Genomic DNA, 15,291 nt, shown 5'->3' on the forward strand with positions numbered 1-15,291 from the left:
GTGCTGCATGTGAATTCAACTCCATGTGTTTGAAAAATAAGGATCTGGCTGGTGCACCTTGTACAGGTGGGAGAGTCATGGAATTTACCAGGGAAAATGAATTATAGAGAACAACATGGGTGAGGTAATATCTTTTATTGGACAAACTTCTGTGGTGAGAGAGACAAGCTTACACAGAGCTCTTCTCCGGGTCTGGAAAACTTACTCAGGGTGTCACAGCTAAATATTTAAGCCAATCTGATGATCTAAATGTGAAATAGCTGTGACACAAGTCCTGCAATAGCGGAATGGATATCCTCCTTTAGTTTTAAATGGAAGCCGCTGAGGGAGAGGGCACTAGAAAGTCCTCTACATTCTAGCCCAGATGCAGGGAAATAAATGAAAAGCTTTGTTGCTTGTTATAACATCTCTAGGACTCCAAAGACTGCCCCGTCAAGCCCTCTTTCTCTCTGTGCAGCCCACAGAAGGGCTGTCAAAGTTGCACTCCCAGCTTTTGAGGAAGCCCAGAATATGCCCTAAATGGAGCTCCTCGTGTGTGGTTCAGCTCTGCACGGCTCCTTACTTGGGCCAGTAGGTAAATGCTGCAGTTTGCATTTCCCACTTCTTTGTAACCAGTCATTGTGGGGTTGTTGTCTGGACTGTTTTTTACTAGTGTTGCCAAGCATTCAAAGAACATCAGACTGGCTCAAAAATCACAAACATTTTTCAAACAATAGATTTTGGGTTCTTTTTTTAATTTTGCCTTCTACTTTTTCAACCTTTAGGGGTCACGCTTCCAAGTTTTTCTCTGCAGTTTTTAGTGTTAGAAACTTATCTTTTTTTCAAAAAATGAAAGGTCAGATTATCACATAATCACATGATTCTAAGTGCTGGGGCAAGACTGGATTTTACTTTCAAGTTGCACCTAATTCTTAAATGAAAATAGAATAATCCAAGAATAGCTCCATCACCAGTGTTGAATGCACATATTATTCTACTATATTCTGTACCCACTGCATGCTAATATTTTATAGAGGTTGTAGCACCTCGTTACACTGAAGCAGTGTTTTCACAAAACAAATTCATTGTAAGTCAGTAAGATTCACTCTGTCTGGAGCTGCAATTTGCATACTGAGAACATTGGATTCTACTTCCCTTTAATTAGAGATCCAGCCCAGTTTCACTGCAGGCCGGATCTAGCCCCCACTGAAGATTATGAAAAGAATCTCATTAACGTCAGTGTCTTTGGATCAGGCTACATGAGCAGTTTCTACAGAATGTGAAGGAATCAGCATACAGATTTCATGGCTGCACAAACAGAAACCATCTCCCATTGCCATTGGGCACCAAACTGGATTTGCACCAGGGGAGAATTGGGACCAGTATGATGGGACATCGTCCTCATCCTGCTTCATTGTAATACTAGATTTTGTTTGTGTGTGGTTCAGTAGTAAAAGACATCTCCTGCAACCAAAAGGATCTCTAGGTTCTTGGATTAATTGAATTGCTTTTGTGTTTCCTATGTCTCATCCTCTAAATGAGGGCCTGATCCAAAGGCCACAGTGGAAAGACTCGGATCAACTTCAGTGGGTTTTGTATTGGGCCCCATATGAAAACCAGAAAAGCTTCCTAATGCTTGGGCTTTGTTTTACATTCATTTGCTGTATGTTCCACTATCCATTTCAACTTATCTTGGCAATGCACCGTACTCCGCTCTTTTTATTATAGTTTTTAGCTGATAAACCTCATCCTTTGCAGAGAGATGAAAAAATTGATGTTGTATGTATTCCTTTGAGTTTCAGCCTTTTAGTGGACATGAAGAAAATGGGACCAGACATAAATGATTAATGCAGATTCTTGGAAGAAAATATTGCAGGGTGCCTTGCTGTTTGATTACAAGCCTTGGAATTAGTCAACATTTCCATAATTCTAAACCAATATACACCTGTTTTCCCACTGTGATGTGAAGGCACAACTTAATTTAACAGAAACCCCGCTGTGCTAAATCTCTCATTAAATACCAAGCTAGTTCTGTAATTTAAAGTTGCAGCATCACTATTTTAACCAAATTCCCTTTGTATTATGAAATTAATAAGTTAATGATGTATTCCAAGACTTTTTTTTAACAGCAACAACAAAAAAGGAAGCTGAAGAAGAACATAGCACCAGCTGACTTCTCAAGGCTTTTCTGGTTTTAATCATATTCAGGAGGATACAATCATGTAAAATAATTGTGTCAAACATTTTCAGCATAAGCCAGGATCCAATAGCTTCTTTCTACTCTTGATTAGTATCATTTTTCCTTTAGCTATGAAAATCCTTGTCATATAATGGAGTTTTTATCATCCAAATAAACTTGTGTTTTTAGGTATTTAGGTACCATTTACAGGATAGTATCTCCTCTTGACGGAGAACAAAAAACAGTGTCAAGGGAATACAAGCTGAAGTTGATATACTGTGCATATCAGCAAAACAGATAAACTCCTCTGTTGCTTACTCTGTCTTGATGTCAACATTACTAATAGTATTTGGGTCTTCTAAACAATGAATCTGAACTTCTGAATGAATGTTATATTAGAAATTATATCACAAACTAGTTAGTTCATGGAGAGAGACCATAGTGGATGCAATTTATAAAATTCTAATTACTTTTAAGTTATTTATTTCTATGTGAAAGTGTTGGTTTAAAAAAAAAAGTAGAAAACCTCATTCTTCTTCGAGTAGTGTCCCTATAGGTGCTCCACTGTAGGCATGCTTGCGTCCCTGTACGGCTGATCGGAGAACTTTGGTAGCAGTGTCTGTTAGGCCCTGTAATGGTCCCCACTCGGGGTCTGGTTGGGAAGCATGGCCTAGTGGTCACAGCCACAACCCCAGACTGCAAATGCGGTTTTATATTCTATGTGCAACACACTTTTGTCATTGTGACCAGGTCTGCCAGACAATTTGCCTTATTTCAAAGGGTTCCCCTATATTATGTCCATCTCCTATATCGGGGTGGGCAAACTCCGGCCTGGGGGCCACATTCAGCCCTTCAGATGTTTTAATCCGGCCCTCAAGCTCCTGCTGGGGAGCGGGGTCCGGGACTTGCCCTGCTCCATGCCGTGGCTCCGCGCAGCTCACGGAAGCAGCGGTATGTCCTTCCTCCGGCTCCTATGTGTAGGGGCAGCCAGGGGCTCCACACACTGCCCGTGCCCCTAGCGCCGCCGCTGCAGCTCCCATTGGCCAGGAACTGCGGCCAATAGGAACTGCAGGGACAGCACCTGTGGATGGGGCAGCATGCGGAGCTCCCTGGCTGCCCCTATGCATAGGAGCTGAGGAGGGACATGCTGCTGCTTTGGGGAGCTGCTTGAGGTAAGCGCCGCCAGGAGCCTGCACCCCTGACCCCCTCCTGCACCCCAACCCTCTGCCCTAGCCCTGATCCCCCTCCTGCCCTCTGAGCCCCTTGGTCCCAGCCCAGAGCACCCTCCTGCACCCCCAATCCCTCATTCCCAGTCCCACCCCAGAGCCCACAACCCCATCTGGAGCCCTCACCCCCCTCCCCCTGCACCCCAATCCCCTGCCCCAGTCCGGAGCCCCTTCCCACACCCTGAACTCCTAATTTCTGGCCCCACCCCAGAGCCTGCACCCCCTCCCACACCCCAACCCCCAGTTTCATGAGCATTCATGGCCCGCCATACAATTTCCATACCCAGATGTGGCCCTTGGGCCAAAAAGTTTGCCCACCCCTGTCCTATATGTTCGTTGGCTGTGACACTGTGCCCTGTACACTCATCAGATCTCATAAAATACGGTCCGATTATTACTTGTGAGGGAGACCTCCAGGGGCAATCCAGGGTGCTGCCTGTTAGTAGTGTTAGTGATTCAGTAGCTGGCACTCTCCTATCTGAACCAGTAATGAACCAGTGCTACAGCAGGCTGCTAGGGAGCACGGTGCTGTTTGAAGATGCCATACACTGGCTAAGAAGTAAAAGCTAGCTCATGCCCACTTAGTAGTCATCAAAGGTCCCACTTTAAAGATAGCACATTCTGAAAAAAGCAAGAGTGTTAATCCGAGCGCCTGCTTTAAATTACAATTTGGGTAATTATGGCATGCCTACTTAAATAGTCCCTCTCCAAATTCAGTAGGAGAATTTAATTTTCACTTCCACTGCTAAAAACCTTTGTGTAATGTTGCTAGTGCTGAATGACTGCCACATTCCACCTGGAGTTTGGCGACCCTGCTATACCTCAGTGGCGGTCAAGTAATCCTTATATGTCATATGCCGTCTATAAAGCCCTTTTTATGATTTTTCTGGATGAAAGGGTCTGTCTGCAGTACAACCCTGTTTATGGGATGGTCTCTGTAGACATCCAAAACCTTCAGATAAAGAAAAATCTGAAAGAAATGTCAGAGTTGGCCTGCCATCTATAAGAAGGCTGTGTTGTGGGTGCCCATCCCAAAAACATAGCCGAGGATATAGCTAGATGTACTTCTGGAGATCTGAGGTTTCAGAACAACTAGGGGACATAACTGAATATTGCTTAGTTCAGTGTTTTGGTGATGGGTCTAAATCTTCAGTAGACATAAACCAGTGTAGCTCTGTTGTAAACAACTCCATTTTGCACACGCTGCGGATCCAGCCCAATATGCTATGTTGTCAATGTGCGCGTCTCATTATCACTACATACTTTCTATCAATAAAAAGCAGTAACATTAAAGGATTTACATGCTTTTCATCTGGGAAAGAAATACGAGGATATATTTGAATGCTGAGTCTGGCGTTTGTTTTATTCTGGAGCTGTACATCATTTCACGTGTAGCGCTGCTGGAATCTCTTAATGACTTTGCTCCCAGGATACATGCTGTAAGTATTTTCAGTAGTGGAGAGGAGCAGTCATGGAAAAGCATGTCACCTCAACTCCATTTATTAATAAAAGCCTGTTTCTTGTGCACAATGCCAGGACAATTAAAAAGGCAACCACTGGATATAGAAAACAGTTGGCTAAACAGAGTCCCAAGCAATGATAAACACAATGAAGTTTCCTTTGGGGTTGATTTTTATCTAGCTGCAGCCAAATATCAAAGTGATATCAAAGGGAAGCTACCCATTAATTAATTCAAACTGACTTCACAAAGCAATCCCATGCCTTTGCTGATATCGGATTCTGACAACTTCCTAATCTTCACAAGTTGTCATTAGGAGTGGCATTAAACCAGCCTGCAATCAATCCCAGCTCTTGCTCCACTGTATCTCCGAGATGTACCATCTCTAATCATGGTGGGCGGGGGAAGCAACTTTTCTTCTGAGAGAACAATTTGCGAGTAGAATTTACAATCTGCCAGAGAATCTTACAAGCAGATCTACCTCTGTCGTACACACACCGGACACCCCCCCTCCAGCCCTCACCAGTTACAGCAAAAATAGGTGCCTGTTTCACTGGGTGGAAAATACTCTTATAGGGCAAAAAGAAGCTTTTCAAGGAAAGGAATAATACTTGAGAGTCTGTAATGATCTTTTAAAAGCATGTGTACATCCTTATTATTGATTCAGGACTACAGAACCTGAGATATAGGAGATTGGGGGGAAGATAAGACATTAAGCAGGAGAAGAGAGATGTTTTTAATCATGATTTTAAAAAAAATACCTCCAAAATGTAGATAAATGAAGGTAGTAATTCCACTTGTGGACATAAACAAAACACTCTAGTGGTTCTCACTGTTACTAGAATCCCTCAATGGGATTACAGCTTCATGTAGAATTTCAAGGTATGCGATGCCTTTTATATTTTCATTCAAGTGTCAATGATCTTAATGACTGAAAGTAGCTTGTGTTTGTGTTCTAGACCATCGCTCGAGTGGGTATCCACTAGACAGCAACTAACATTATTTTGTGACCAAATCATGACAATACCTCAGAGTAAAATGTGCTGGAATATTGTATGGTGTGTTTACGTGAAAGACTGTGTTAAAAACAAAGTGGTAAAATGCTGTTATGGGGGACAGCAACCCCAGCATCCGTAACAGCCTAGGTGTAGATGGTGTGTTGATTTCTGTAAGGGCAAGAGAGAGGGACAGGAATTGTTTTTGATCATGCATAGAGGGGAGGATAAAATTATAAAATATGGATAAAACTACATGAAGGAAAATTTAGAGTGACTATCGGGGGAAAATGGGATCTGTTCAGTCTTCCAAAGGAAATGAGACGAAAGCCCTTAGAGGTACCTGGGTTGGGAAAATGTTAGAAATCATACTCTAGGGAATAATCCTGCATTAGCTTGAGGACAGTCTAGATGACTGAATAGATTTTTCCCATCTCCACTTCGTGTGGTAATAAATGGGTCTGGTGGTTTGAACGCACGATCCTCACTCGCCATATATGCAAAAATAAATATGGTTGGAGGGAAAAAAAGATGGTATTTAAGAACTACTGTAAATTGGCCATGTATTGAAATGCTTGGTTTATATTAATAATTCCTCCATTACATGATTCTGGTTTCTTTTGGTAGGGTTTGCCATGCATGCTGCAGATATGAAGCTATAACGCCAGCTCATGTGGCATGGCCCCTTTGCATAGTACTACTGGTGTAATCTGTCCCTAAATGTTATTGACCCAAGGAGGATTACCCCAATGTAAAGGGGGATGCACTGGTAGCGTAGAGCTGACAAAGAGGCTCTTTTGCCACTCATCCTCCCTGCTGACAGTATGGCAAACAAAAGAGTGAGTGGCTAGATAAAAGCGGGTCATGGCTGTGGACCACGACAGTCTTCGGCTGTGTTTTCATTCTACCTCTGGCGGCCTGATATAAGTTGCAGTGTCCCTGATGCTGCTTTAACCTTGTGCAGGGGAAACAGCCCGCACAAAGCAGTTGCAGGTTCAAGACCGTGCATAGCCAGTAATGTGACACCTGGCTGCAGGGAGGGTGAACAATGTCCGAGCCCTGATGTTGGTTTTATGCCACCAGAGATCAAGCTTATACTGGGGATATCCTCCCTAGCCCAGTTAAACTTTAAGCCACCTTTGCAAAGCATCCTTTGACCTGTGCTCTTTGGCTGTAGCTGAGGATCTGCCCCATAAAACACAATACAGAGAGGGAACCCTGTAGTCTTTGCTCAGGGAAAGATTCTAGTGAAATATAAGGGAGTTTTCCTGTATAAGGAATAAGTAAGGAAACACGTATTTGCGTATACTATATGTTATGTGTGGTATATAAGAAAAAGTCAGAACACATTTTTCAGGCAAATCAGAGGGCTCAGTCTTTGGGAATATCATATGTGGAGCATAGTCAGGATCAAAGCCCCTGGGACCGAGGGGTTCGGAGGGCAGGAGCGGGATCAGGGCTGGGGCAGGGGGTTGGGGCACGGGAGTGGGGGGTGCAGGCTCCATGTGGCGCTTACCTCAAGCAGCTCTTGGAAACAATGGCATGTCCCCCTTCCGGCTCCTATGCAGAGGCGCAGCCAGGGGGCTCTGCGTGCTTCCCCGAACACAGGCGTTGCCCCCACTGCTCCCATTGGCCGTGGTTCCCGGCCAATGGGCGCCGCGGAACCGACGCTTGGTGCAGGGGCAATGTACGGGGGCCCCAGGCTACCCCTATGTGTAGGAGCTGGAGCAGGGTCATGCCACTGCTTCCGGGAGCTGTGCAGTGCCATGGCAGGCAGGGAGCCAGCCTTAGCTCCAGTTCACCGCCAACCGGACTCTTAACGACCCGATCAGCAATGCTGACCAGAGCCACGAGGGTCCCTTTTCGACCGGGCATTCTGGTCGAAAACCAGTCACCTGGCAACCCTATGTTAAAGACATGTAAAATGAACATTCCCTGCCACAAAGTAAGATCAGATAAAGTGCATTAGATATGATAGAGAGACATCAAAGAAGTAGGAGAATGGGTTTACACAACAGAAGGTTATGAGGTTACTTCACTACTCAATGTACACATTTTTGCTGCTGCTGTTTGTAACTTTATATACCTACACAGTGGATTGTATGTAATCTTACAGGTGTGTTCTGGTATATGTGTGTCATTTAAGAATGCAGTAACATTCCTGTCCTCATAGAATATCAAAATGTTTTGCCCATTGTAGAGTATTGTACTAACATTGATGACTTTCATTTTGACACAGTATTTGAAGTTAAAGAGAATTAGTCAAACTTAAGCTCATTCGGATATGGTGGGGTGTTAAATAGAATCTAAGGATCAGATCCTCAGTTGGTATAAACTGACATAATGCCATTGGCTTCAATGGAGCTGTGCCCATCTACACCATCTGAGGATTTGGCCCCATTCTGTTTTAATCCTGGGCAAGGATAAGAGAAAATTGTAGGGAAACTTTGGTAACTTCAGTGGTGACAGATAAATCCATAAATAAAATACCTGCAGTTCCTTGCTGGGGAGTTGATGTTCGCCCTCTATTAGTCAGATTTTCAAATACAATACACATTATTGGTTAATGAAAACGGTTTAACAGTACAAATCTGGCTAATCAGCTCCTGTCTGTCTATCTATTAATCAATTGATTATCAGTGTTATACTACCAAGCATCACCCTAGTACCTGAACAACTTCCATGTAAAGTCAATAGCAGAGTCCCTACTTTGTAAAACACTTTGAGAGGAAAGGTGCTGTTGATAGCCCAGCCCTGCTGATCAGAAAGTCTCAGCTGACATCTTGATAAACCGATATTTGCACGAATGTGGGAGCTATTAGTCATGACTCCTAGCTGAGTTTTTCAATATACCCCAGTCTGGAGACTTGGAACCCGGGCATGTCATTCATTCAAAACCCCTTTCGGCTAAATACTGTGGCTAGTCCTTGAAATTGTTTTATAAACTTACACATTCCAAGGTAGTTTGGGGGCCCATGTAACACTTTCTAAGAAATCTGGAGGAGACTTAGTATTCAGTTGGTAATGAGGAGAAAGGTTGACTGATTTGCACTGGAGAAACGGGAATTGTGAATAAAGAAATGCCTTCCTGGTTCAAAGCTCTTCCTCGCCTTTTCTAAGTGAAAAGTGCAGAAGGTCCACATCAAGACCACTAAAACTTTCTATGAACCTTCATCCCTTCCTTCCTAATTTGAAAGGAAGCATTTCAATGGACATTATAGTTTTGCCTATTTTAGGCTTATCGTGATCATATTCTTTAAATATAAGATGTTCTTGCTGTTATATTGTAATGCAAGTATTAAGTACTTGCAATAGGAATGTTTTAAAAGATATATAATATTATAAAAACAAGCTAGAATTTCAGTTTTGAGTCAAATAAGAGACTTCACATTCTGACAGAAGACTAAGTGAGCCAGTGGTCCAAGGTGACCTTTCATTCTGCACAGCAAATCAGGCAGAAGGTTTGCTGGGAAGATGAACAAACGTCTATCAGAAACCTCATAGCGCAAAACAGAAGGAGTGATTGGAGATGGCTGTGTCCCCGAGACTTAGAGAAATCACAAATGAAGGAGAAGACAACTGGATCTGGGGTGTTGTCACTGAAAAATAGGGAGCCCAGAGGTAGACTTTCTTGCCCTACTAAAATGTTGCTGCCTTCCACATTTTTGCCACCTGTCGTTCATTTTAAAGTGTTAGTTTGATCTTTGCAGTGATGCAGCTTGAGGTATGGGATATATCGCACTTCAGTAATCGCATCATGATTTCCCCATATGCCGGTTACAAAGGTGCTAACGCAGAAAAGTGCAAAACAAAGTGATATGGTCAAATGAAGCTCCTACTTGATAGACATCTTTGTGTCACAGTAAGAATGTTCTAAGTCCTAGCTGAGCAGGAGCTTTCATTAGAGAAGACACTATTTTCTGAGGGGTGGGAGGGGGATTCCTAAAAAGCTTTTATTTGGGCCAAAAAATTCTCATGTTATTCCTAGCCTGACAGTGAATTCTCTTTGGTAAACTGGTAAAATTAAATGTAGCTGTTTTTGTGGACTCAGAGCATAAGAAAGAGAGGTTTTACAGGACCAGATTAAAGCCTAGGCACTGTAAGACAGTGCATAGTGCCTCAACTCCTGCAGTCACCTGATAAGGCTGGAATCTCAGCTTTCCTTTAAGGAGCAAGGGGAAAATAAGGTTTTAGCCAGCATGATTGCAAAGAAAATGTTGAAAACGTGACCCCCAGTGTAACCAGTGTAGGGGGTCCTCTTCCTGAGTCCACAGAGAGCCAGAAATGATAGCTCTGAGAAGGGAGAACTGCCCTGTTAATCTCAGTGGGGTGTCAGCGCCAAGAGCCACTGCTATGGGGGGCCCCCCAGCAACACCTATCCAGCAGAGGACTCTGCATGTGCAAGGAGAAGAGAGCAGCATGTCGTAGAAATTTCTGTCCGTTCCAGCTGAGGAATAAGGAGAGACGGACACAACTAATCAAGCAAGGAGCCCCGGGAGGGGCGATCCGTTTATTTCAATTGCAATTGGGTTCAAGCTCATAAGTCAGCAAGAACCCCGAAAACACTTACACCAAAGCATTGTATGCAGTTGACTATGATAATCTATTGCTCCATATTTGGCCAAAATTTGCTATCATTACCATACATAGTTAGCAAGCTACATATATCCGCCCCTCTTGTGACCCCTTATTGTTCATCTACTTCCCCCGCCCCCCATGCGTTATTTGCAAACCAAGAAGTTAGTTATCTACAGGACGCAGGCACAGAAAGTTCCACTGTCTGCAGGTTTGGAGTTTGGCTACATTTCCTCTCAAAGGAACTTCCTGAGTTAAGACTATCCATAGCTAGCGCTGCATGTTGCCCTTCTTCTTTCTCCCATGTGTATGTGACAAATTTGCCCCCTGGCAGTTAAGTAGAATAATTTTATTTCAAGCAGATTTGTCCCACTCACTCAAGTGTATATGCCTTGCTGCTGGAATAAGTACTGCCACTCCTGGGGAGGACGTAGGGACTCCATTCTGCTGCTGTTCTGGGGGGCTATAGGAGCAGACACGCGGGGGGGGGGCCTATATTATGGCACGCCTGGGGCCCCTGTATTGCTTTGCTCCAGCCCTGTTTTCCATCCAAGAACATGGTCCTTTTGCACTCAGATGATTCAAAAATGACTTCATTGAAAACAGCAGCCTTGCCGTTGATTTGGAATGCATGCCAAAGCCTGAAAGGCTGGTCAGAACTTGAGAATAAAAAATTAGGGGGTGGTGTTATGGCCTAAGTTTCCTGGTTTTACTCGGGAGTTGTGCTTTTCCTCATGCAAAACAGGCAGTTGTGTACACATCTGAAAGTGGCACATAAGGAGATTGCAGTGCGCATGCACACAACTGCATACCGCAACCCTGTAGTCATTTTAGTTGTTTGTCTCTGGATTCTAGTGAAGTTCAGTATTTTTCCTGTGAGACACTTCTCCTCACGTGGTGCTAGTATTCTTTATGGTAAAGGGATGCGAACTAGCTAGTGAGGAGAAAATGAAATAAATCCACAAATGGGTACAGATAATAGCCATGAGGAGAGAGTGACAGGGTATAGTTTCAAAGCACCTGAGTGGCATGCAATAAGACTTAGGCTCCTAAGTGCTTAAGTCACTTTTGGAAATGGGACTTGGGATTCTAAGTCACTTAAGCACCTTTGAAAACTTTACCCAATGGCAGTAAGGAGGTCTGGTGCCCTTGTGGTGATAGTTATTGTAGTAATGATGACCCACTGATTCTGAGATTTGAGAGACCTGGGTTCACATCCCTGCTCTGCCACTGGTTACCTGTATGATCTTGGGCAAGTCACTGAGGGTAGAGCTACACTGCTTACTAAGCCCAAGTGCCCTTCTGTCCACACACAAATCATTCAGACTTGGGTCAGCAAGCACCCAGGTCCTAGGACACTGCTGGGTGGGGTTGATCAGAGTCCAAGTCCTACTGTGACTCGGGTCCAAACCTTCTCATTCTGCACAGTAGATGCAGATCAAGCCACAGACCTGAGTCAGAAGGTCTGGGTGCATTAGCATGGCTGTGAGACACAGGCCAAGCAATTATAAATCCCGATTTACCATGCAGTGTGGACACCCAAGCACGGGCTTGCTAACACCAAGTCCACAAGCCCAGGTCAGACCTGGGCTTACAGTGCAGTGTAGACATATAAGTCTCTCTGTGTCTCAAGTCCCCATGTGTAAAATGGGGATAATTGCACTACCCTACCTCAGACATTAAATACTAATATATTAAAGATGGTGAAGGATTTATATACTAAGGTGATAGGGGCTGTATAAGTACCATAGATAGGCAGAGCAATGGTGCCGTGGGTTCTAATTCATGCTTTGGCAATGACTCACTGTATTACCTTGGCCATCACCTCATTGTGCTTCATTTTCATTTTCTTCAGAAGTATGGATGATTATATACCATACCTCGAACTATGGGGCTCAGTCGATGATTAGTGAAGCGCTCTGTGATCTTTGGATGGATGGTGCCGTAGTAGTGTGACGAAGGAAAAAAATATTGGAGTGCAAACTTCAATTGGCAAAATGTCAACAAAAGTTATTGCTGCCACAGACGAGATGAATAAATATCACTGTTAAAACAATATCTGGTGTTTTGCTCAGATGTTTCAATGGGTTTGTTTTTTAAGCCTGGATAATACAAAGTAGCCCCAAGGCATTATTCCAAACAAGATGTAGAATCCAACTTGATATTATTTTTAGGATTGAATGGGTTTTGTAAAGGCTCATTTGTCTGAAGAAAAGATAGTTAATCATTTTTGTTTGCAGATGATTATGAAGGGAAAATGTCAGAGCAAAGTTAAGGAAGGGGAGGTACTTCTATCTGACTTGCATATGTCCCAAAGTCACAGCAACATGGGTGGGTGGAAAGGAGTGAGGGGATCCAATGAACGGGAGCGTACATTATGAAATGAAGTTGCCATTTCTAAAACCACCAGACTGGGGGTGGGGGGCGTGAGGTTATAATTTTAAAAGAAGACAAAGTGTTAAATGCTAATTCATAAATGTGGCTGGCAGACCTGCAGGATGCGGGAGGTAAACTGTGGAAGGGATCATTAGAATACGAATTTCAGTTCAGGTCTGCAGATGGTTTGACCACACTACTCCTTTACATCAGGGGTCGGCTGAGTAAAATAATTGTTAATTTAGCAGGTTAGCTTTAAACCAGTGCTCATGGATGTAGTATCTTTATCCAAGGTAGATTACAAGACGCTTAATAAGATGTCAGGAATATTTACCAAAAGAAATGCAAGCTATCATTTGGGGAGACATATGGTGTTTACCATTCAATATATATCTCAATTTGATATGCATTTATTTTAAAGCGCAGCATTATTTTAAGTCGCTCAAGTTAATTGAATTTTAAAAAATGGAATATAGTGTGTTACAGATGACTGACTTGGAAAACCTCCAAAAGTCATTGAATTTCAGCAGTGTCAGTGTTCTCGTATAAAAGAAACAACTTAGTTGAAATGAGCTCTTGGCTTGTTCCATATGTTCTTAATAGAACATAATGATGATATGCATTGTGACAGGGACTATATTTGTTGTGCACCAACCCTATTCACATATATGGATATATTAATGCTTTTATTTATTCGTATGGTACTAACATCTAGGAGCCCCAGTCATGGACCTGGGGACCTTTGTGCTGGGTGTTGTATAGCTACAGAACAAAGAACCTGGTTTATGGACTTGTGAATGGAAGATATTTCTTATGAACATATTACACATATTAATTGATTGAGCCTGACAACACACCAGTGTGATAGCAACATATTAGACTCCTTTTACAGATGGGTAAAGTGAGGAAAAAGCGACTTACCTAAACAAGCCAGTGCTGGGAACCTTGAGTCCTTCCTCCAACCGCTAAACGATGCTTCTCTAATCAGGGGAAGCCAATATGAGTCTTTCCACTGACTTCAGTGGGCTTTGAAACAGACCTTTTTTAGTCATTGTTGGTTACCGCAGTTAATATAGAGAATATTCTACAGCTTACAAATTCATTATATAAATCTCACTTCTTCAGATGCATGGTAACTAACCTATACCTTTCCCTGAAGGTACATCTCGGTAGAGCCTGTTGCTCTTGAGTCATAGCTACAATATTGGCAGCATATTGCCAAATCTCTACTACCCCTGCTTCTTCCATGGTCCCTTTATTTCCCTCCTCCCCAGGAAGTCTCCCTTATAGGCAGACTTGGTTAACACAGGGTGTGTGAAGGTATCTGAACTCCTCTTCATCCCTGAAACCGCTTACATAGTGACTCTGGTAAACTAGGGGAGTTCTCTGAAGCTTCTCCAGAACATTTGGCGTAATCGTCCAAAGATCTGCATCATATTTTCTTGAGAGGTGATCTGCAGAAGAAGGAGATGTGAGAGGTGAGCCAAGAGAGGGCATAGTAAAACACAAACAGCAGTGGGGAAGGGGGGACAGATGAGCCAAGAGGAGAAGAGGTAACAGTAGAGACCATGAAATGGGAAGAATGGGATTAAGAGCTCCAGAGAAATGAGTGGTATTGATGGGTTGGGGATTTTGGAAGGATTAAGGGCTGGAGAGTGAGCAATATTAAGAGCCACAGAGATAGAGGGTCACTCTCAGCAAGCTGAGCTCTTCTAAGCCCCTTGCTTGGAGTCACACTGTGCTGAACTCTGAAGGAAACTCCTCCCTTCACCCAGAATTGTAGGGGGCCAGTGAGCGACCAAAGTGTTGAACTGGTTGAAGCCAAAGGATGATCAACATGGAAAACACGGGACTGCTTGGTTTGTGGTTTTCTTCTGCATCAGAAACAATAAGGACAAGTTGGAAAGTGGGTGATCCCCATCATCAAGCATGGAAATTCACAAAAATTCCACTGAGGGAGTTCCACACCTCCGAAAATCAGGCCCAGCAGCCCTTTTTCCAGCACTGAAGGGACAATCATGCTTTCAGGGTGAATGCCATTGACTGATACTGGGCTCCTCTTTAAAACAAACACACACATTCAAAAAACCTCCGTTCCGCAGGACAGGTGGATTTATAAGGCACTGGGACAGTAGAATATGTCGACATTAAGGCTGAGATTAAGGGACTAGGCTGCTTTAAAGGTTTGGATACACAATCCCCATCAAAGTTAATGGGAATTGGGTGTCCAAATCCCCAGTGATTTTATAATATCCCACCCTAACTGTGCTAATATTGAAGAAAGGGTTAAGCAACTGCTGCTAGCGTGGCAGATACTGAATGCATACCAATGTCTGCTGAGAATTCTCTCCGATTCACCTTTAGCACTCCATGTTTGACTACACCTGTTTTTTAATATTCTTTGAATAAATAAAACAAGCTGTAAGCTTATGTTGTTGTGCGATGTGAAAACACACAATAATAATCACAGCTAATGACTCTTCTAAATGCTAAACTGTGCAC

General features: G+C 43.2%; 1 protein-coding gene across 7 annotated transcripts in view; it reads left to right on the forward strand.

Annotated features, from left to right (window-relative positions):
• The window catches only part of CELF2 (CUGBP Elav-like family member 2), a 430,978-nt gene that overhangs the window by 328,806 nt on the left and 86,881 nt on the right, over positions 1 to 15,291 (forward strand). The gene's annotated exons all lie outside the window — the stretch shown is intronic.

The sequence above is a fragment of the Terrapene carolina genome, unplaced genomic scaffold, assembly GCF_002925995.2.
Source record: "Terrapene carolina triunguis isolate 2854851 unplaced genomic scaffold, T_m_triunguis-2.0 Scaffold68, whole genome shotgun sequence".
NCBI lineage: Eukaryota > Metazoa > Chordata > Testudines > Emydidae > Terrapene > Terrapene triunguis.